The 25296-nt window shown below is 40.3% G+C and overlaps 1 long non-coding RNA gene and 2 pseudogenes across 1 annotated transcript in view; 1 reads left to right on the forward strand and 2 right to left on the reverse strand.

Annotated features, from left to right (window-relative positions):
* The window catches only part of LOC134980852 (uncharacterized), a 367657-nt gene that overhangs the window by 196452 nt on the left and 145909 nt on the right, over positions 1-25296 (reverse strand). The window lies entirely within an intron of this gene.
* LOC134981648 (5S ribosomal RNA) lies at positions 10735-10854 on the reverse strand (annotated as a pseudogene).
* LOC134981649 (5S ribosomal RNA) lies at positions 11469-11588 on the forward strand (annotated as a pseudogene).

Below are 25296 nucleotides of genomic sequence, written 5' to 3' on the forward strand. Positions count from 1 at the left end.
GATGAATTTTGTCTTTTTTTAAATTCCAATAGACAGAATATTCATTTAACTTTTGAAATGAATCAAGAAACAGTTAATTTCTTAGATATTACAGTATATATTCAAAATGAGATTCAGACAAAAAATGACTTTAAACTTACGTATTCTACATCCAATATACCCACCAATAGCTGTCATCATGACAGCTAGACCAGTTCCATTCCCAATGGACAAATTAAAAGATTGAAAAGAAATATACAGATCAGCAGGTATTTATAGATCAAGCTACAGAAATGGGACAAAAGTTTGTAGCATGTGGGTATGATGAGAACATAATTAACACCACTATTAACAATATCAGTAATATAGAAAGAAAGGATCTATTTATTAAAAAAGAAAAAAGACAGATCTCAAATATAATTGGGCCTTTATTACTGAATATTCAGATCAGTATAAAAACATTGAAAAAATAATGAGAAAACACTGGGTAATACTTAAAATGGACCCAGTAATAGGCTCAATAATTCCTGAAAAGCAAATTGGTATATACAGAAAAGCACCAAATTTAAAAACCAAGTTTGTTTCAAGTGCATATCTTAAAACATCTTCCAGGAATGAGAAATCACATGGTTTTCATAGGTGTGGTTGTTGCATTGCCTGCAGAAATGTAAAATATAAAGATATCATGAAGTTTGAGAAAATAGATGTCAATGAGAAGGAGGTACAGATTAAAGATTTTATAACTTGCCATTTGAAAAACATAATATATGCTATTCAGTGCTCATGCAAAAAATTCTACATCAGTGGAACTTCTAGACCATTCAAGGTCAGAATGGGTGAGCACCTTAGGTACATCAGAAAGGGCATGGAGACCCATGCCCTCTCACAACATTTTCGGGAAGTTCATAACTGTTCCACTGATCATATAGAGGGTTTCTATGGAATAATAAGCATTGTGGGTAATATGAGACAGAAAGATACCTCCAGAGCATTAGGAAAATCAGAAATGAGTTATATCTTTTCACTCAAAACTTTGATACACCAAGGTCTCAATAAAGACTCTGAGATGAAATGGTTCTTATAAATAACATCTAAAGGACAAAAAAAAATAATGGCATCTTTTCAGTTGTTTTAGATGGATTCATATATATTCATGTTTTTTGGACTATATTTCACACCTTTAAGATTCTGTTGGATTAAGAGAAGAAATAAATATCTGGATGTTTTGCAAAAATGGTTATATGTATTTTTATTGAATCATGTTTGTGAACACGTGGAGTGGAGGGTGCAAGATAATCCTTTTTCTTGATCCCCATCCACCACTCCGCGTGTCTAATTATGATTGGAATAATTCTTCTTCACAGTGATATTCTTTGATCTTTGATGTATAAATATAAAGTCTGTGGTAATAAAGACAGTATGTAAAATTGAGGCTATATATTATGTTTTTAAATGTGACTTTTTGTATTACATTTGCATGTGCACACATAGCGGCATTTGTTAATAAGGTGAAATGTTTTTCTAGGTTTCCATGGTGACCGTGGAATGCACGGGCCATGATATAATGCACCATATATTCTTAGGGCATAATCAGATTTTTAAAAGAACTTTTTTGAAAAATGTACATAGGGTTGTCATAATGAGTTTGTAATCTAATTCAAACTTTATCTACTAAATTTTGCCAGCGTGTCCGGGGTAACTATGGAACACAGGTGCCCAAAATGGAGTGCACACGTAATTTCCTGGTAACCGATTGGCCATCCCTATAACAAATAAGGATACCTCCCTTGTTACGTTTACCTCCGCATATTAGAAACTTAGTAGGTCCCGCTTCCTTTACGGTGGTACGCATAATGTGTTCCACCGCTATTTCGAAGCACCTAATGATTTCCACTTCCTGCCTGGTGGAGCGCATATGCGTTCCACCGTGGCTTTCGATTGGTGTGATCATTTTTTTAGAGTTTTGAGGAACGGGACCACAGCGGTTTTTCTTTACAGCTTACGTTCTGGGTGCACATGCAATTGGAGATAATTTGGAATTGAATGTATAATGTTTTATGGGTATAATGTATTTTCCAAAAGACACCATTGGTGACATCATTTCCTCATTGGTTGAGCAACACAGGAAATGAGTCATTCGAATTGGAACCGTTTTTATTGGCTAGCCTTCCTTTAAATATTGTTCCTTCATAGATCCCCGCATGTCTTGAAAAAGGCTCCAATAAGAGCCGAAACGCGTCGACAAACATCTGGGACTCTGTGAAGCTGCCAAATTAGCCTGCACTGCTGAGGTAACTGATTATTCATAACTTTTTTACATTCCAGGTTCCATGAATTGTTTGTGGATTTTTTATGATGCCTCTGCCTCTGCAGTCTTGCTAGTATATACATACTTTTTTATTGTATTTTATCCCTTGTTTTTTTTTATATATTTCTGTACATATCGTCCCCCAACTATGGGGCATTTTTTGTTGTTTGCAAAAATAAAAACTTTTATATACTGTATATATATATATACATATATATATATATATACATCCTAGACTGATATCATTCCCCAAATAGTCTTTTTTTCTGGGGTTTCCATGTATAAAATGGATGTTTGAAGAGAAATGGTTTACCCCCAACCCCCCCCCCCCTCTTTTGAGTGAAAACACCAAAGAAACCCAGATAGGAGTCACAAACTCATTATCACTGTGAGTGTGGTACGCAAAAGTTTACTTTGGTTTTACATTACACAAAAAAGATACCTTGATGTGCTGATCTCTTCTGTACTCTATGTGAGTCACAGTACACAACTATTCTGCATACTCCTGGGTGGAGGGTCGATCACTACTCCCAAAGAAACCGTTATACACACATAATCTGTTCATTCACTGTGCGTGGTGTACGCTTGCCTAAACACTCTGAAGTCTTTTGGCTCACTTTTTCTTTCTATTTTTATATATTTTTTATGAAGACCATACAACATATTGGATTTTTTTATTTATTTTTTTACACATGGTATACACATGCTGTGAGAATTTGGAGAAAGAATATATCCTATGGTGGTGAATTAAAGAAACCCAGATAGGAGTAGAAAGCCTGCGATTCCAGTGAGTGTGGTACGCAAAATTAAAGCCAAACCAGTATTCCACCTTTGTTTGATGTGAGTTATGGTACGCTACTGTTTGTGAAAAATCTCAGTGGAGGGCTCATCACCTTGTAAAAGAAACCTTTACATTCACAGAACCACTCATTTTATTGTGAGTGGGGTATGCTTGATTGGTTAAAAATACCAAATTAATCACAGAGATTTTTGTTTATAAAAGACAATATTACACATTGTTTTTTTATTATTTTCTTTTTACATGATATATGGACATTTGAAACAAGCAAAAAAGAACAACACAAGAAGCACACAGGAAACAAGAATTGACACCAAAGGAATGTATTGATATATTGATTCATTTATTTTTGTTTACAATATTTGATTTTATATATGGTTTAGATAGTTAGTGCCTATGATTGTGCCATTTCCTCATACCATAGTATTAGAAGCCTCAGCATGATAGCACCTCTTAATGGTGGTCATTCCGAGTTGATCGCTAGCTGAATTCGTTCGCTGTGCAGCGATGAGGCAAAAAACTGCACTTCTGCGCATGCGGTGCAATGCGCACGCACGACGTATTATTACAACGAAGGATGTAGTTTCACACAGGGTCTAGCGAAGCATTTCAGTCGCACTGCTGACCGCAGAGTGATTGACATGAAGTGGGCGTTTCTGGGTGTCAACTGGCCATTTTCAGGGAGTGTTCGGAAAAACGCAGGCGTGCCAGGAAAAACGCAGGCGTGGCTGTGCAAACGCAGGGTGTGTTTGTGACGTCAAAACAGGAACTGAACAGTCTGAAGTGATCACAACCGCTGAGTAGGTTTAGAGCTACTCAGAAACTGCACAAAAAAACTTTGTAGCCGCTCTGCGATCCTTTCGTTCACACTTCTGCTAAGCTAAAATACACTCCCAGTGGGCAGCGGCATAGCGTTTGCACGGCTGCTAAAACTAGCTAGCAAGCGATCAACTCGGAATGACCACCAATATCTCTAGTAATAGGGTGTGCAGTCTAGGCACCCCCTACCCCCACCCCTTTTTCTAATTTACTGACGGGGTGAAATAAAAAACAGTTTTTACTCTTCCAGAAGGTCTGTGTCAGTACAAGATGTTGCCTTTTTGGTTGCACGGAGCCCCAGCAACCTTCCAATGGGCAATGGATAGAATTATGAAGCCTCACAGGTTGTATGTAGCTGCCTACTGTAACTGGATGATGTGGTAATCCATAGTCCAGACTGGGAGTCTCAGTAAGAGTACAAACAGTGTTGGACTCAATCAGAAAGGCAGGGCTAACAGCCAACCCCAAGAAATGCTGCTTAGCAATGGAAGAGGATAAATACTTGTGGTTTACCACAGGTAGAGATAGGTTATCCAATACTGCCCCCATCTGGTAAAAAAAAAAACAGGTGAGAGTCTTCTTGAGAATCACTGTGTATTACCGATCATTTATTCCTAATTTTGCCACCACTGCAGTTCCTTTATCAGAACTTAACAAAGGTCAGTGCCGTTTCTTGCGGCGGGCGAGCCGTGCAAGGGGCGCCCGCCGCGGCACTTCCTGAGCACTTTCAAACCCCCCTCCCCTCTCCTCCCGAGTGCCCAGCTCGGGGGGCGGGATTTTGCGGAATGATGCGTTTGCGTCGTGACGTCACTACGCAATCGCGTCATTCCGTGAAACCCCGCCCCCAGAGCTGGGAACTCGGGAGGAGGGAGAAGGGGGAGCCAAGACGGCCAGCGCTGCGCAGACGAGGGAGATGTGGCTGAAGAGCGGGAAGAACCGCTTCAAATGTAAGTCAGCCCCTCTCCCTCTCTCTCTCTCCCTCCCCCTCACCACCTGCCGTACTGTGTAAAATGGGGACACTTGTCTGACGGAATGTGTAAAATAGGGACACTTGTCTGCCGGTATGTGTAAAATGGGGACACCTGTCTGCCGGAATGTGTAAAATGGGGACACTTGCCTGCCGGAATGTGTAAAATAGGGACACTTGTCTGCCGCAATGTGTAAAATGGGGACACCTGTCTGCCGGAATGTGTAAAATGGGGACACTTGCCTGCCATGCTGTGTAAAATGGGGGCACGTGCCTGCCGCAATGTGTAAAATGGGGACACTTTCCTGCCGCAATGTGTAAAATGGGGACACTTTCCTGCCGCAATGTGTAAAATGGGGACACTTTCCTGCCGCAATGTGTAAAATGTGAACACTTGCCTGCCGTACTGTGTAAAATGGAGGCACGTGCCTGCCGCAACGTGTAAAATAGGGACACTTTCCTGCCGCAATGTGTAAAATGGGGACACGTGCATGCCGCAATGTGTAAAATGGGGACACTTGCCTACCGTGCTGTGTAAAATGGGGACACTTGCCTACCGTGCTGTGTAAAATGGGGACACTTGCCTACCGTGCTGTGTAAAATGGGGACACTTGCCTACCGTGCTGTGTAAAATGGGGACACTTGCCTGCCGTGCTGTGTAAAATAGGGACACTTGCCTGCCGTGCTGTGTAAAATGGGGTCGCGTGCCTGCTGTAATGTGTAAAATTAGGACTTTTTTTATTTTTATCGTGTGGTGGCCGTGATGATGAGATCAGATGAGGCCACAACCCATCTTAACAAAGCCACGCCCATTTCCTCTTTATATCTATGGGGGGGCGCATTTTTTCTTATGTGAATGGGGGGGGGGGCGCATTTTTAAATCTCGCACTGGGAGCCAAATTGGCTAGAAATCTCCAAGGTAAAAATCAGGGGAGATACCTTTTCTAGTGCCAGTATTAACTGAATCTACCTCAGATGGGAAGTCTTTTGTTTTCTCCCAACATGACCCTCTCCAGGGAAAAGGTATCTCCCCTGATTGAACCCCTTTCAGCAATCAATGGATCTTCTTTGGATACACATAATGTGATGTCTGCAGCATCAGAGAGGTGGATGAGCGTGTATCTATCTAAAGAAGAGGAATTACATCTGAACATTTAAAGATCTTGGACTAAATTAATGAATTTTATGGTTTGCAATCAGTTTAAATAATTGATTCTCTTCATCCCAGAGGTGTGCACAGCTACATAACCCTACTATATTGTAGCTATCTTTGGGGGTGAGGTGACCACCCCAGCAGCAGTTGCAGCACTACTGTTTTGAAGCACTGTTTCCTGTTTTTTTGTTTAAAATTCCCATTACAGCTGCCTGAGCCAGCCCCGGACCCCCTTCAGAGAATCACAAACAATTACAAACACACAAAAAAAACATACTTACCTTTCCAAATCCGTCCTGAGAGTCCTCCTCTCTCTCTCTGCTCTCTCGCTGTTCCTGGCTGTCCTGACTCCAGTCCTAGCTCTTCAGTCTTCTCAGGCTCCTCTTTCTGACGCGCGTGACGTCATGACGTCACGCTGAATCTAGAACACAAAAAACTTTATTCAACAGGCACAGGGCCTGATTGATCATCGGCGGTGAGCGGCGGGCGGTGATAGCTGTTGCTGCAATGACCTGAGTCTGACCGACAGTGCAGGGCAGGCTGCCTGGCTAAGGCTCAGCAGAAGGGGAGCAGCGGGCGGCGGGCAGCGGAAGACGGCAGTGGGTGGCTCAGCGCTGAGCACAGAATGACAGGCGGACGCCGGGCGGCATCTTTAGTCAAGGGCAAAGTGAGCGAGTGCGCAGTGTGTAACAAACAGCCAGGAGGCCAGCCGCGGTTAGTGACGTGTTCGCCGCCGGGAATATCCACGGCTGGCTGTTTGAGCAGCCCGGGCCCTCCACTCTGTTAGAGTGGCCGGGCCCGATACAACTGTGCACAGGGCACCCCCGTGATGGTGGCCTCAATACACCACGTAGCAAGAGATACCTCACATGAGTGAGCTGACAGGTCCAGTCCAACTCCATTAGCATCAGGCATCTTTTTATTCTAAAAATGCATCTTATTTCCATCACTATGTGAATAGGACGCACAAGCCGACTCTGCTAATTAAAATAATATGTGGCGTGCCTATTTTCTCTGTGTGTCTGCGGCTGTATCTGCATATGAAATGGTACAAAAGGATTTCCTAGAAAACGCTGTTACATAGCATTTCATATGCAGGTACAGTCGCGGTTGCACACAGAATACAGGCATGCTGTATATCACTCCACAGCACAGTGTGACCAGAGGGGCTGATTATCGTGCAGGGAGGCTAGAAATAAGTGGACACATCTGTATGCTACTGTTGAAAAAGAGGCCTTGGCCATTAAGTGAGCATTAGAGACTTTGAGGTATTACCTCTTGGACAGACGGTTTAAATTAGTGACTGATCATGCTCCATTAAAATGGATGTTTGTAATTAAAGGGTAGTATACCAGAGTAACAAGGCTGGATTTTTTTGCCTTGCAACACTTTACGTTTATTGTGGAACACAGACCCAGGGCACAACTATCCAATGCGGATGCATTGTCTCGCATCTTCTCTTTAGAGGCTACAAGTGTTCTGCCCCTAGGTCGAAATGGGGGGGGGGAAAGGGGGGTGACAAGATCACTGGGATAGTGGTTTGAGGCAGGTATATTTGCCCCAGGTTTCTAACCTGTGTGTTTTAAAACCCCTGGAATATTGTGTTGTATCTGCTGAGAGCTTTTGGCGCTTGGTAGGAACTAGAGATGAGCGGATTCGGATCCCTGAGATCCGAACCCTACCGAATCTCCCTACCCGAGTCCAGATCGGGTTTTCCCGTCTGACTCGGAAACCAGGACGAGGCAAAACGTCATCATCCCGCTGTCGGATTCTCGCGGGATTTGAATTCCATATAAGGAGCCGCGCGTCACGGCCATTTTCACTCCAGTCTCAGAGAGTGTAGTGAGAGGACGTGTCTCCGTCCTCAGTGTCTGTGTGGGCAGGAAAGTGGGGTGGCGATTCTATTGCTGTCTTGTGCTGCTCAGTCCAGTGTAGTGTCTTATGCTGCATCAGTCCAGCCAGTCACAGTGTTGGTGTCCTCTGCTGCTATATGTCCCCAGTGCTGCTGTATAAGTAATACATATAAGAGAAGAGAGCGCATAAAGTTTTATATGGTTTTATTACTATTTAAAAATCCTAAAAATTTTTTCCAACATTGATAAATGCATATATTACTAAAGTGCTAATTAAACCACTCAATCAATAATCACTATAGTGCTGCTACAGGTAAAACATTGATCATGGGTCCATACCGAACAACCTTAGTCCATATAATTATATTTAGTAGCAGCTGCCACTTAATATCAACTCAAGTTCCAAGGTTGATTTTGTTTTCACTTAGATGATTAATTTGTAGCTAACTGTCCCACACACGAGAAAACCACTCGTTGTATTGAACCGTGGTATTTGGAATGAATAGATGCTGCAGCACTAGTTGTACTTTACTCTGAAGGACCACTTAATTAGATCTTTCACGTATGCTGGATATTTTTGATGTAAATAAGATATCCTTTCATCCACTGACACAGGTGTTATATTATATATAGCAGGGATGGAGTCTGTTATTCGTCTATAGCACTATTTCTCACCTCACTGCGGGCCGGGTAGCACTTTCCCCGCTGCCTATGAGCCACTTACAGCCATAGCATGCCGCCGCTGATAACTCCGGTGTTCTCGTTTGGCTCAGCGCGCTGGAGTCAGATGAAACAGACCGCTACACCGCTCCCAGCCACGGTTACGTACCGCTGAATCTCCCCCTTTAACATCCAACTTCTCTCGACCGTAATGCTGTAGTCGGTAGGGAGATGTAGATAGACGTACCGCTGGACTTTAAACCTGCTGGGGCCGTAGCGCTTCCCACCTCCGGAGTGCGGGTGAACATAAGACGGTGATTTGTCAGACCTAGCCAGTCCTCAGCTCCTGCAACAGTGTGGTCCGTATCAGAGTCCCATGTGGATTTCAAAGCACAAGAGTAAGACACTCTTGACGCGTTTCTCCGTTGTAAGATTCTAACGGTTTCCTCAGAAGATAGCCACCTGTATTATGCACCCTTATTTAAACAGAGTCTCCTCCAATCGCATGCTCCTATTCATTATAAGGAACAGGTGTGCTACAGGTGTATATGCATAAACATTTTCTCTATATATAACCAGCCAAATATATTTCATTTAACAGATAACCAGCATTATATCCTATATCTTTAGACCAAAAAATTAATATATTGTACAATCAATCGCATAGACATTTCTTTAAAAAAATATATATTATTAATTTAATAATGACAACACGTGAGAGATATAAACTAACATCATTTTGTCAATATAAAGGATAAGTGGATCCATAGTGCTATCTTAACTATCCACCCAGGGTTTAGCCTGGTGGAGAGAGCTCCTGACTTACAACCAATCATCCTGGTTTCAAATCCCACTCTGTCCCCAACACAGACCTTCATTTATTTATTTTTATATTTGTTGGGGGATTTATAATTTACTCTATATTATCCACTTATCCTTTATCTAAAGTACATTACAAATTTTGCATACAGTTTATTTATTCCCCCCCCCCCCCCCCCCATATTTAACCATAAAAATACTACCTAATACCTAAACGGAACTATTCTTTTATTCCTGGATAGATAAATACTTCTACTCAATAGAACCATGATCTTTCTAACTCCTAGGGTATTTTCTAATAGTTTCATAAATAAACAAAAAATACCAATATAACTAAAACAATATAGAGGACATCTGAAGGAGAAGAGAGAAATAAATAAAGAAGGAGGGAATACGGAGGCAAGCATATTCTTATTATTACAAACTAGGCTCATATATTATCTTTGAGGCTTAAACAAGGAAGGAGGGGGGGGGGAGAGGGGGGGGGAGGGGAGGGGTTTTATTTTTGGTATGGCAGGCAAACTCAGGACGATTGGTTGTAAGTCAGGAGCTCTCTCCACCAGGCTAAACCCTGGGTGGATAGTTAAGAGAGCACTATGGATCCACTTATCCTTTATATTGACAAAACTATGTTAGTTTATATCTCTCACGTGTTGTCATTATTAAATTAATAATATAATTTTTTTTTAAAGAAATGTCTATGCGATTGATTGTACAATATATTAATTTTTTGGTCTAAAGATATAGGATATAATGCTGGTTATCTGTTGAATGAAATATATTTATAGAAAGAAAAATATTGGGAACCGCACAAGTCCTCGATCTGATAAATAGTAGCCTCTGAAAAACTGAATTATCCCTGAATTGCTTCTAGATATAGCAACTAGGGGTATATGGAAAATTAATCCTATTCCCAATAAATGTTGCTTTCAGTGGTGCTCCCCAGAGTCAAATTTAGACAGTCAGAAAGAACCAAAACAAAGAAGTGTTGGTAAGTAGACTCTTTTTTGGGAGCACTCTAATTCAGAGGATGGCAATGTAATTTGTTACTGATAAAACCATTTTTATTAGGTAACACGTAAAATAAGAATTAAGGAGTATCTGCATTGAAAATTAAAAGCTTTGCGAAAATATGAAAAAAAGATTATAAGTAATACGTGATATCCATATCACAATCTACCAATTGCCGGAAATTATGGCTGTGGTAACAAAATTCATTAATCATTGCACATTGTGACTCATGTATTGTATGACCATCATTTATTCAGCAGATATCCATTGTGGATTGTGGTAAATGCAGAGAATTAAATCATAGGTCATATAAGAGTCCGGTACCCAATAGTATATGTATAGGTGACACTATATAGGGGAGTCAATTTATTGCAGTACCAGGGTGTTCAGAGGTGGTCTCCCATCCTAGTACTAGCCCGGCCTTTCACTGCTTAGCTTCCAAGGTCAGAAGAGATTGGGCATCTCCAGTGAGGTATGACCGCAAATGTTGTACTCACCCTATTGAGTCACCCAAGTATGTGCAGCCAATTGGTTTAGTCACCTTGTGACATGGCAGCCACAGTGAAATATGAGCATGGGTGATGGCCTGTTTTGTGGAAAAAAGTTTTTTTTCAAAACACGCAATATCCACAATTAGGACTTGCCTATCACCGTTGCAAACCAATATTTTGAAAATTCAATTGCCCAATATTTTAGGTGCAGATGACACTATAGTGGAATCAATTTATTGCGGTACCAGGGTGTTCAGAGGTGGTCACCCATCCTATTACTAACCCGGCCTCTGACCTTGGAAGCTAAGCAGTGAAGGGCCGGGTTAGTAATAGGATGGGTGACCACCTCTGAACACCCTGGTACCGCAATAAATTGATTCCCCTATAGTGTCATCTGCACCTAAAATATTGGGCACTTGAATTTTCAAAATATTGGTTTGCAACTGTGATAGGCAAGTCCTAATTGTGGATATTGCGTGTTTTGAAAAAAACTTTTTTCCACAAAACAGGCCATCACCCATGCTCATATTTCACTGTGGCTGCCATGTCACAAGGTGACTAAACCAATTGGCTGCACACACTTGGGTGACTCAATAGGATGAGTACAACATTTGCGGTCATACCTCACTGGAGATGCCCAATCTCTTCTGACCTTGGAAGCTAAGCAGTGAAAGGCCGGGCTAGTACTAGGATGGGAGACCACCTCTGAACACCCTGGTACTGCAATAAATTGACTCCCCTATATAGTGTCACCTATACATATACTATTGGGTACCGGACTCTTATATGACCTATGATTTAATTCTCTGCATTTACCACAATCCACATTGGATATCTGCTGAATAAATGATGGTCATACAATACATGAGTCACAATGTGCAATGATTAATGAATTTTGTTACCACAGCCATAATTTCCGGCAATTGGTAGATTGTGATATGGATATCACGTATTACTTATAATCTTTTTTTCATATTTTCGCAAAGCTTTTAATTTTCAATGCAGATACTCCTTAATTCTTATTTTACGTGTTACCTAATAAAAATGGTTTTATCAGTAACAAATTACATTGCCATCCTCTGAATTAGAGTGCTCCCAAAAAAGAGTCTACTTACCAACACTTCTTTGTTTTGGTTCTTTCTGAATGAAATATATTTGGCTGGTTATATATAGAGTTTGCCTGCCATACCAAAAATAAAACCTCTTCCTCCTCCTTCCCCCCCCCTCATCTCTCCCCTCCCCTCCCCCCCCCCCCCCCCCCTCCTTCCTTGTTTAAGCCTCAAAGATAATATATGAGCCTAGTTTGTAATAATAAGAATATGCTTGCCTCCGTATTCCCTCCTTCTTTATTTATTTCTCTCTTCTCCTTCAGATGTCCTCTATATTGTTTTAGTTATATTGGTATTTTTTGTTTATTTATGAAACTATTAGAAAATACCCTAGGAGTTAGAAAGATCATGGTTCTATTGAGTAGAAGTATTTATCTATCCAGGAATAAAAGAATAGTTCCGTTTAGGTATTAGGTAGTATTTTTATGGTTAAATATGGGGGGGGGGGAATAAATAAACTGTATGCAAAATTTGTAATGTACTTTAGATAAAGGATAAGTGGATAATATAGAGTAAATTATAAATCCCCCAAAAAAATATAAAAATAAATAAATGAAGGTCTGTGTTGGGGACAGAGTGGGATTTGAACCCAGGACAATTGGTTGTAAGGCAGGAGCTCTCTCCACCAGGATAAACCCTGGGTGGATAGTTAAGAGAGCACTATGGATCCACTTATCCTTTATATTGACAAAACTATGTTAGTTTATATCTCTCACGTGTTGTCATTATTAAGTTAATAATATATCTTTTTTTTAAAGAAATGTCTATGCGATTGTACAATATATTAATTTTTTGGTCTAAAGATATAGGATATAATGCTGGTTATCTGTTGAATGAAATATATTTGGCTGGTTATATATAGAGAAAATGTTTATGCATATACACCTGTAGCACACCTGTTCCTTATAATGAATAGGAGCATGCGATTGGAGGAGACTCTGTTTAAATAAGGGTGCATAATACAGGTGGCTATCTTCTGAGGAAACCGTTAGAATCTTACAACGGAGAAACGCGTCAAGAGTGTCTTACTCTTGTGCTTTGAAATCCACATGGGACTCTGATACGGACCACACTGTTGCAGGAGCTGAGGACTGGCTAGGTCTGACAAATCACCGTCTTATGTTCACCCGCACTCCGGAGGTGGGAAGCGCTACGGCCCCAGCAGGTTTAAAGTCCAGCGGTACGTCTATCTACATCTCCCTACCGACTACAGCATTACGGTCGAGAGAAGTTGGATGTTAAAGGGGGAGATTCAGCGGTACGTAACCGTGGCTGGGAGCGGTGTAGCGGTCTGTTTCATCTGACTCCAGCGGGCTGAGCCAAACGAGAACACCGGAGCTATCAGCGGCGGCATGCTATGGCTGTAAGTGGCTCATAGGCAGCGGGGAAAGTGCTACCCGGCCCGCAGTGAGGTGAGAAACAGTGCTATAGACGAATAACAGACTCCATCCCTGCTATATATAATATAACACCTGTGTCAGTGGATGAAAGGATATCTTATTTACATCAAAAATATCCAGCATACGTGAAAGATCTAATTAAGTGGTCCTTCAGAGTAAAGTACAACTAGTGCTGCAGCATCTATTCATTCCAAATACCACGGTTCAATACAACGAGTGGTTTTCTCGTGTGTGGGACAGTTAGCTACAAATTAATCATCTAAGTGAAAACAAAATCAACCTTGGAACTTGAGTTGATATTAAGTGGCAGCTGCTACTAAATATAATTATATGGACTAAGGTTGTTCGGTATGGACCGATGATCAATGTTTTACCTGTAGCAGCACTATAGTGATTATTGATTGAGTGGTTTAATTAGCACTTTAGTAATATATGCATTTATCAATGTTGGAAAACATTTTTTAGGATTTTTAAATACAGGTAGTAATAAAACCATATAAAACTTTATGCGCTCTCTTCTCTTATATGTATTATTTGTGTTCAATTATTGGTAATACTTCAGATTACCAAGTGGGAGCTGCTTGTAGTTTTATATTTTTTTATGTTTTTGATGACTAGCACAGTGTATTGAAAAAGTATTTTTTGCGCCTGAATTAATATACACACACAGAAGTATTAAGATCTTTAGGCTGAGCCTTACGCCTGTGTGTGCATATGATTTTAGTGCTGTATAAGTCCCTTGCAGTGGTGCTGTGTTGTCCTGCATCAGACCAGGGAAAGTGTCTTGTGCAGCATCAGTCCAGTGGCCAGTCACAGTGGTGGTGTCCTCTGCTGCCATATATCCAGTGTTACTTGTGTATAATACCAGTGATATTGCCGTATAATTCCCGTGATATTGCCGTATAATTCCCGTGATACTGGCGTATAATTACAGTGATATTGCAGTATAATTCTCAGGATACTGGCGTATAAATTCCTGTGATACTGCCGTATAATTCCAGTGATATTGCCATATATTTCCCGTGATTCTAGCGTATAATTCCTGTGATATTGCCGTATAATTCTCGGAATACTGTCATATAATTTCTGTGATATTGCCGTATAATTCCTGTGATACTAGCGTATAATTCCTGTGATATTGCCATATAATTCTCGGAATACTGTCATATAATTTCTGTGATATTGCCGTATAATTCCAGTGATATTGCCATATAATTCCCGTGATACTGGCATATAATTCCTGTGATATTGCCGTGTAATTCTCGGAATACTGGCGTATAATTCCTGTAATATTGCCATATAATTCCAGTAATATTGCCATATAATTCCCGTGATACTGGCGTACATTTCCTGTGATATTGCCGTATAATTCTCGGAATACTGGCGTATAATTCTTGTGATATTGCCATATAATTCCTGTGATATTGCCAGACAAATTCCTGTGATATTGCCGTATAATTCCAGTGATATTGCCATATAATTCCCGTTATACTGGAGTATAATTCCTGTGATATTGCCGTATAATTCTCGGAATACTGTTGTATAATTCTTGTGATATTGGCATATAATTCCAGTGATATTGCCATATAATTCCTGTGATACTGGCGTATAATTCCTGTGATATTGCCGTATAATTTTTGGAATACTGGCATATAATTCCTGTGATATTGCCGTATAATTCCTGTGATATTGCCATATAATTCCCGTGATACTTGCGTATAATTCCTGTGATATTGCCGTATAAATCTTGGAATACTGGCGTATAATTCCTGTGATATTGCCATATAATTCCCGAAATATTGGCGTATAATTCCTGTGATATTGCCGTATAATTCTCAAAATACTGGAGTATAATTCCTGTGATATTGCCGTATAATTCTCGGAATACTGGCGTATAATTCCTGTGATATTGCCATATAATTCCAGTGATATTGCCATATAATTCCTGTGATACTGACATATAATTCCTGTGATATTGCCGTATAATTCTCAAAATACTGGCGTATAATTCCTGTGATATTGCCGTATAATTCCTGTGATATTGCCATATAATTCCAGTGATATTGCCATATAATTCCAGTAATCTTGGCATATAATTCCAGTGAACCTGTCATATAATTCCATATAAATCTATATAATTCCGTATAAATCCAGTCCAGTGGTGCTGCCATATAAATTCAGTGGTGCTGTCCTGTGCTGTATATTATTTACTCCAAATAAAGGGGTTATTAATATTTAATCCAATGCCCTGTGAGGTGTAGGGGTACACTCTCCTGTGCAGCATTTTGTGTTATATAACTCCAGAAAAATAATGGAGAACAAAAATTTGGAGGCTAAAATAGGGAAAGTTCAAGAACCACTTCCTCCTAGTGCTAAAGCTGCTGCCACTAGTCATGACATAGACGATGAAATGCCATCAACGTCGTCTGCCAAGGCCGATGCCCAATGTGATAGTAGAGGGCATGTAAAATCCAAAATGCCAAAGTTCAGTAAAAAGAACAAAAAAAAAAGAAATTTAAATGGTCTGAGGAGAAACGTAAACTTGCCAATATGCCATTTATGACAAGAAGTGGCAAGGAATGGATAAGGCCCTGGCCTATGTTCATGACTAGTTGTTCAGCTTCACATGACGATGGAAGCCCTCATCCTCCCGCTAGAAAACTGAAAAGAGTTAAGCCAGAAAAATCACAGAAAAGAACTGTGCATTCTAAGATGACCTTAGACTGACCTTCCCAACACTGGATGGGAAGAGGTGGCTCCTTACAACATTTGCACATCCCCTGCAAGTGCTGGAAGGAGCACCCATAGTCCAGTTCCTGATATTGAAATTTAAGATGTCACTGTTGATGTACACCAGGATGAGGATATGGGTGTTGATGGCACTGAGAAGGAAGTTGATGATGAGGATTCTGATGGTAATGTGGTTTGTTTAAGTCAGGCACCAGGGGAGACACCTGTTGTCCGTGGGATGAAGAAGCCCATTGTGATGTCTGGGCAAAATACCAAAAAAGCCACCTCTTCGGTGTGGAATTAGTTCTCCACAAATCCGGACAACAGGTGTCAAGCCGTGTGTTGCCTGTGTCAAACTGTAATAAGTAAGGGTAAGGACGTTAACCACCTAGGAACATCCTCCCTTATATGTCACCTGCTGCGCATTCATCAGAAGTCAGTATCAAGTTGTGAAACTTTGGGTAAGAGCGTAAGCAGTCCACTGACACCTAAATCCCTTCTTCCTGTTGTACCTAAGCTCCTGCAAGCCACACCACCAACTCCCTCAACGTCAAATTCCTCCACAGCCATGAACGTCAGTAGTCCTGCAGGCCATGTCCCTGGCAAGACTGATGAGTCCTCTCCTAAACGGGATTCCTCAGGAGGATCCTTAAGTGGTATGCCTACTGCTGCTATCACCGCTGCTGTTGTTGCAGTTGGGAGTCGATCGTCATCCCAGAGGGGAAGTCAGAAGACCACTTGTACTACTTCAACTAAACGCAATTGACTGTCCAACAGTCCTTTGTGAGGAAGATGAAATATGACAGCAGTAATCCTGTTACAAAGTGGATAACTGAGGCCTTGACACTTATGTTGGTGTCAGACGTGCGTCCGGTATCCACCATTAGTGCAGTGGGATTTAGACAATTGATGGAGGTATTGTGTCCCCGGTAACAAATCCCATCTAGATTCCACTTCACTAGGCAGGCGATACCGAGAATGTAGAGACATCAGAAAAATAGTCACCAGTGTCCTAAAAAATGCGGTTGTATTCAGTGTCCACTTAACCATGGACATGTGGACAAGTGGAACAGGGCAGACTAAGGACTATATGACTTTGACAGCTTACTGGGTAGATGTATTGCCTCCCGCAGCAACAACAGCAGCAGCGGCACCAGTAGCACCATCTCGCAAATCCAAAATCGTTTCTAGGCAGGCTACGCTGTGCATCACAGCTTTCCGTAAGAGGCACACCACTGACAACCTCTTACGGAAACTGTAGGACATCATCGCACATTGGCTTACCCCACTTAGACTCTTCTGGGGATTTGTGATATCGAACAACACCACCAATATTGGGCGTGCATTACAACTGGCCAAATTCCAGCACGTCCCATGTTTTGCATATACAATTAATTTGGTGGTGCAGAATGTTTTTTAAAATGACAGGGGTGTACAGGAGATGCTGTCAGTGGCCCAAAAAATTGCGGGCCACTTTCGACATTCTGCCACTGCGTGCCGAAGACTGGAGCACCAGAAAACACTCCTGAACATGCCCCGCTATCAACTGAAGCAAGAGGTGGTAACGAGGTGGAATTCAACACCCTATATGCTTCAGAGGATGGAGGAGCAGCAAAAGGCCATTAAAGCCTATACATCCACCTACGATATAGGCAAAGGAGGGGGAATGCACCTGACTCAAGCACAGTGGAGAATGATTTCCGTCTTGTGCAAGGTTTTCCAACCCTTTGAACTTGCTACACGTGAAGTCAGTTCAGATACTGCCAGCTTGAGTCAGGTCATTCCCCTTATCAGGCTTTTGCAGAAGCAGCTGGAGAAATTAAAGGAGGAGCTAAGATGGAGCAATTTCGCTAAGTATGTGTGACTTGTGGATGGAGCCCTTCATTCGCTTTGCCAGGATTCAAGGGTGGTCAATCTGTTGAAATCAGAGCACTATATTTTGGCCACTGTGCTCGATCCTAGGTTTAAAGCCTACGTTGCATCTCTCTTTCTGGCAGACACAAGTTTGCAGAGGTGCAAAGACCTGCTGGTGAGTAAATTGTCAACTTAAGCAGAACATGACCCGTCAACAGCTCTTCCTTCACTTTCTCCCACCACTGGGGCTGCAAGGAAAAGGATAAGATTTCCTAGCCCACCCACTGGCGGTGATGCAGGGCAGTCAGGAGCGAAAGCTGACATTTGGACCGGACTGAAGGACCTGCCAACGATTACTGACATGTATGATTCTGTCACCATTGAAAGAATGGTGGAGGATTATATGAGTGACAGCATCCAAGTAGGCATGTCAGACAGTCCGTATGTATACTGGCAGGAAAAAGAGGCAATTTGGATGCCCTATCACAAACTGGCTTTATTTTACCTAAGTTGCCCCCCCTCCAGTGTGTACTCCGAAAGAGTGTTTAGTGCAGCCGGTAACCTTGTCAGCGATCGGCGTAGGAGGTTACTTCCACAAAATGTGGAGAAGGTAATGTTCATCAAAATTAATTATAAATTCCTCCAGGAAGACCTTGACCAGCAATTGTCTCCAGAAAGTACACAGGGACCTGTGATGGTGGATTCCAGTGGGGACGAATTAATACTCTGTGAGAAGCAGGATGTACACACTGAAGGGGTGAGGAATCGGAGTATGAGGTCGACATCTTGCCTCTGTAGAGCCAGTTTGTGCAAGGAGAGATTGATTGCTTCTTTTTTGGTGGGGGCCCAAACAAACCAGTCATTTCAGCCACAGTCGTGTGGCAGACCCTGTCGGTGAAATGACTGGTTTGTTAAAGTGTGCATGCCCTGTTTATTCAACATAAGGGTGGGAGGGAGGGCCCAAGGACAATTCCATCTTGCACCTATTTTTCTTCTTTACATCATGTGCTGTTTGGGGACTATTTTTTAACGTGCCATCCTGTCTGACACTTCTGTATATGTCCAGTGGTACTGCCATATAATTCCAGTGATACTGCCATATATGTCCAGTGGTACTGCCATATAATTCCAGTGATATTGCTGTATAATTCCAGTGATATTGCTGTATAATTCCAATGGGAATTATTTGTGTCGCTTGGCTTAGTCATACAGCTTCCTCATTGCACCTCTTCTACATCTTTGCATTAAGTGCTGTTTGGGGACTTTTTTTCTATATCTGCCCTCCTGTCTGCCACTGCAGTGCCACTCCTAGATGGGCCAATTGTTTGTGTCGCTTGTCTTAGTCATACAGCTACCTTATTGCACCTCTTCTACATCTTTGCATCATGTGCTGTTCGGGGCCTTTTTTATATCTGCCCTCCTGTCTGACACTGCAGTGCCACTCCTAGATGGGCCAGGTGTTTGTGCCACACACTTGTGTTGCTTAGCTTAGTCTACAGCAACCTCGGTGCACCTCTTTTTCTTCTTTGCATCATGTGCTGTTTGGGGCATTTTTTTATATCTGCTCTCCTGTCTGACACTGCAGTGCCACTCCTAGATGGGCCAGGTGTTTGTGTTGTCCACTTGTGTCGCTTAGCTTAGTCATCCAGCAACCTCGGTGCAACGTTTTGGCCTAAAAACAATATTGTGAGGTGTTCAGAATAGACTGGAAATGAGTGGAAATGAATGTTATTGAGGTTAGTAATACTGTAGGATCAAAATTACCCCCAAATTCTGTGATTTTAGCTATTTTTAAAAATTTTTTTCCAAAAATCATCCAGATCCAAAACCAAAACTCGAAAGGGTGGTTTTGGCAAAACCAAGCCAAAACCAAAACACGAAAGTGGAATGAGAACCAAAACACAGAACACGAAAAGTGCCAGCCGCACATCTCTAGTAAGAAGAACTGGATTAGGGTCCCGGTTTGGATGTGAGAAGAGAAGGTGGGTTATCCGTTCCTTTAGGCCCAGTTTGAGTCTTTGGGCTTTTAGCCTCACAGAAGACTAATTAGCGCTTTCAGCTGTATGGGTGTATTTAAAAAATCATTGCTCTCTCACACTGCTTGGGGAAAAGGAGAGACTATGGAGTCTCTGTAAGAGAGACCTGCTCTTAAAATCCAGTGAGCTGTGCCTGGTAAACACTTCTTAGATAGATAGATAGATAGATAGATAAAGTATATAACAAAATATGCAGCAGGATGTCATTGTGTACGCGATTAACGTGTGGAACAAACCCGCACCTTCTCGCACATTAGAAGGTTTCGAGTTTGTCCAAAACTCGCCCAATGTAATAGCCTGTGAGTTTTTACGTTTGGGGCTTTTACATTGTGCGATGTAGAGCGAGTTTTCTAGAATGGAAACTCCCACAATGTAATGTAACATAGTAACATAGTATCTAAGGTTGAAAAAAGACAATTGTCCATCGAGTTCAACCTATTTGTGGTCTCCTATGCACAATTATTTTGTATAAAATTTTGACTGAAGTTGATGACTGCCGTTACGTTTTACCCCTCTTTTTATAATAACCATAGTGCGTGACTATAAGAAATATATGACAACTGCGCTGTATGTGAAAAAAAGCTGCTCAGTTTAAAATTGATACGATTAGAAGCATGTAACGAGCGCTACTGTTTATAAAAATATATAAAATGTATATTTGTCATAGAAAATATATATATATAAAATATATGTAAAAAGGTATGTAAAAAAGAATAGTGGCACCTGTAAAGAAAGAATTTTCTGTTAATTTAGCGATATGTTTACAACTCCTTTTGGAGTAAGTGGTTTGAGCTCAGTCCGTTCCGGTTCACAGTTTGAATTGTGAAAAAACGAACTGTCCCTACCTCCTAGTCAGTCCCGTGCACAAGTAGATGTTGTGGTCCTTCAACCTCAACCCGCTGCGTCCAGCGGTAGAGGATCACGGCTTGTGATCGGGTCGCGGCTCGATGACATCACGCTGCGGCTAGGCATCGGGAAGTTCGGGCCGGGAAGATGATGGTCTGTAGCTCTATGCCTCCAACGCGTTTCGTGCGTCCCAGCGCACTTAATCATGGATGGCATATCCATTTCCTGATCCTCTATTTATATTAAAAAAACTTTATTGTTCATTGTTAAAAAAAAAACGGAAGTACGTACAGGAAGTTGGATAAAACAGGCGGCAAGCATGTGCTCCTGTTTATATATATAAAATATATTTATTTTTTCTTTTTTTGGTGCCACTTGTATATAATGTAAAGAAATTGTGTTTAAAATTACAAATAACTTGTATATATTATAAAAAAGCGTTTAATTCGATGTCAATATTAAGTCCCTGAGGTATTAATGTTTTCATTTCAAATATCCATCTTGTTTCATTTTTCAATAAATCTGTCACGATATTTCCCCCTCTCCAATTGTTTGGAACTTTTTTTATTCCCAAGAATTTTAAACCACGTGGATATTTATTATGAAAATCAAGGAAATGTTTTGACACACTATGTGTGACAAGTCCTCTTTTTATGTTGTAAATATGTTCGGCCAATCTTATTTTGATTTTTCTTTTTGTTTGGCCGATATATTGTAGCCCACAAGGGCATTCAATGAGGTAAATCACTTGTTCTGTTTCGCAGCTTAAATGGTCTCTAATCTCATATATTTTTCCTGTTTGGTTTGATTTAAATTGCTCCTCTGGTTTAGTTGTGGATTTATTGAGATTTTTACAAGCTTTGCATTTGAGACAGAAATGGTAGCCTTTTGTTTCTTTTTTCATTGGCGAGTTTCTCTGATGACTTTTCACAAGGTTCTGTTTAATATTTCTTGCCTTTTTATATATGATTTTTGGTTTATCTGTTAGGCAGTCTTTCAGTTCATTGTCCAATTTTAGAACATGCCAATGTTTATTCAGCATGGTTTCTATCATGTGGTGATTGCTGTTATATTGGGTAATGAATGTAATTTTTTCTGTGTGTTCATCAGGCTTTTTGTCTTTATATTTTATAAGATCTTTTCTATCCATGCTGTCAATTCTAATTTTCTGTTTGTTCAGTTCCTCCACTTTATATCCTTTTTGAATGAAGTTTTGCATCATATTTTTACTCTGTTCTTCATAAGTTTCATGTTGGCTGCAGTTTCTTTTAATTCTTTGTAATTGACTTGATGGTATGCTTGATTTCCAGTTTTTATGATGGTTACTTGAATTCGGTAGGATGTTATTACCACTGACTTCCTTTATATGTGTTTTGGTGTTGATTTGATTATTCTTAATGAAAATTTCCAGGTCCAAAAAGGTTACTTCATCTTTGCTTGTATTTATTGTAAAAACAAGGTTGATGTTGTTATTATTTATGTGCAGTTTGAATTTCTCCAGATCTATGTTGGTTCCTCCCCAAATGAAGAAGATATCATCGATAAATCTATACCAACAAATTAGGCTCTCTTTGAAAGGATTATTTGTCCAAATATTTTGGTCCTCCCACCTTGCTACGAACAAATTCGCGTAGCTGGGCGCGAATGATGTGCCCATCGCTGTTCCGCACTTTTGGCGATAGAATTGACCGTTGTTCCAAAAATAGTTATGGTTCAAAATGAAATCAATATTTGCCATGATGAAGTTCACCTGTCGGGTAGGAAGATTGGATTTATTCAAATAGAATTCAGTGTGTTCACAACCTATTTCGTGATTAATGCATGTATATAATGATTTGACATCGCAAGTTCCCAAAGTGTAATGATCTTTCCATTGTGTTTCTGAAAGAATCTGTATAATGTGGATGGTATCTTTGAGGTAGCTTCTTTGTGATTTTACGATGTCTTGAAGAAAGAAGTCGGTATATCTGGATAGATTTGAAGTAATGGATTGAATTCCTGACACTATGGGACGTCCAGGCGGATTTATGGGGTCTTTATGCATTTTTGGTAAGCAATAAAAGGTTGGAATTTTAGGATTTTTTTCCATTATGTAATTGAATTCTTTCATGGTAATAATTCCCAATTCTAAACCTTCTTGGATCTGTTCTCGAAGTTTATTTTCATAAACACTGGTGGGGTCTTGATCCAGTATTTCATATGTATCTTGGTCTTCCAGGAGCCGTGTCACCTCTCTTTCATATTGTTCCTTATTCAAGATGACGATACCTCCACCTTTGTCAGCTGGTTTTATTGTGATGCTTTTGTCTTGTTTCAATTCTTTTAGTCCTAATCTTTCCTCCTTAGTAATATTTAATTTCATTTTCGGCTTCTCTGGTATTTTTTCTATTTCTTCTTCCAACAGCTTTTGAAATGTCTCTAGGTGTGGCCCTTTACAATATGTGGGATTGAAAGTCGACGGTGGTCCAAATTTAGTGTGTTTAAATTCATCATCTTGTATGGATGGTTGTGAATTATTATTTTTTGTGAAGAATTTTTTGATGTTGCACTTTCTTACGAATTTGTGCACATCAATATATAAGTCAAATTTATTGATTTTTGACTGTGGGGCAAAATTAAGTCCCTTCTGTAAGATTGAAGTTTGTGCTTTTGACAGTGTTTTATTGCTCAAATTAAATATTGTTGGTTTAGTTTCAGATGTGATGTTTGTTCTCTTTGTTGTTCTTATTCCTCCTCTTCGTCCTCTCTTTCTTTTTCTCTGGCGAAGTTCTCCCTGTATTTTTTGTTCGGGATTCTTTTGTAATCCGGAGGTTTCTGTGAACCCTGGTTGAAGTCTAAAAAATAGTCTTCATCTGTTTCTTCATCTTTAATTTCTTTTAGTCGATTGTTTTCTTCCATGTGGTTTTTCCTGTTCTTTTTTTTTAATTGTCTGTATAAGTGATTGAATTTCTTCATTTTCTTCTTTCTCTGCTGCCTTTTTTCCTGATGTGAATGAGTCTTTTATAAGTTTATATTGGTTTGTACTAAAACTGAAATTCCTTTGATTGTATGGTTGATAATTCCTTGTATATCCTTTATTTTTTGGATATTGTTTAATTAATGGTTCTTTTGTTTGTTTAAATTTGGATTGCTGCTGATCCTGATATGTCGTATTCCTCTGTGTGTTGGTATAGATGTTTCTTGTTGGCTTATCTTTTTCTTGAAATTTACGTGAGGGAGGCTCTCTCTTTGTATTTTTATTCTGGAGGTAAAATTCCATTTCTTGTAGATCCCTCTTGAATTTTCGTTGTTTCTGGAGGATGATGTCATCTTCAAGTTTTCCTATTTTTTCATTCGTCATACGCATAAGGTTCTTGAAGTCCTCCATAGTTGATAGACTTTCAAATCTTTTTTCAAAAACTTGAATATTTTCATTGGTTTTTACTAGTGTAATGGATCTATCTTCAATGATCAATTTTATTAATTCTATCGAACATGTGTCCAGAATTTTATTCCATTTTTCGTGGAAATTTTCCTGTATTGGTAGGAAGGTTGCTGCTTTTGCAATCCTCAGACCTTTTGGTATCATTCCATTTTCTAAATATTTTTGCAAGGTTGTAATTTCCCACCATTGTCGCACTTCTTGAGTATAATGTTTTTCTAGTTTTAAAAATTGGGTGCAGAACCGTTCATCTCCTGCGGGGGGGTCAATGGGTATAATATTTTTGGTAAAAATATTTCCCAAATCGTTCCTTTTGTGTGAAATATGACGAGAGGTATATTGTATCATGTTATACTGCAGCAGTTGATAGGCAAAGATACAGTAAGAAATATATGACAACTGCGCTGTATGTGGAAAAAAAGCTGCTCAGTTTAAAATTGATACGATTAGAAGCATGTAACGAGCGCTACTGTTTATAAAAATATATAAAATGTATATTTGTCATAGAAAATATATATATATATAAAATATATGTAAAAAGGTATGTAAAAAAGAATAGTGGCACCTGTAAAGAAAGAATTTTCTGTTAATTTAGCGATATGTTTACAACTCCTTTTGGAGTAAGTGGTTTGAGCTCAGTCCGTTCCGGTTCACAGTTTGAATTGTGAAAAAACTAACTGTCCCTACCTCCTAGTCAGTCCCGTGCACAAGTAGATGTTGTGGTCCTTCAACCTCAACCCGCTGCGTCCAGCGGTAGAGGATCACGGCTTGTGATCGGGTCGCGGCTCGATGACGTCACGCTGCGGCTAGGCGTCGGGAAGTTCGGGCCGGGAAGATGATGGTCTGTAGCTCTATGCCTCCAACGCGTTTCGTGCGTCCCAGCGCACTTAATCATGGATGGCATATCCATTTCCTGATCCTCTATTTATATTAAAAAAACTTTATTGTTCATTGTTAAAAAAAAACGGAAGTACGTACAGGAAGTTGGATAAAACAGGCGGCAAGCATGTGCTCCTGTTTATATATATAAAATATATTTCT

The sequence above is a fragment of the Pseudophryne corroboree genome, chromosome 12, assembly GCF_028390025.1.
Source record: "Pseudophryne corroboree isolate aPseCor3 chromosome 12, aPseCor3.hap2, whole genome shotgun sequence".
Classification (NCBI taxonomy): Eukaryota; Metazoa; Chordata; class Amphibia; order Anura; family Myobatrachidae; genus Pseudophryne; species Pseudophryne corroboree.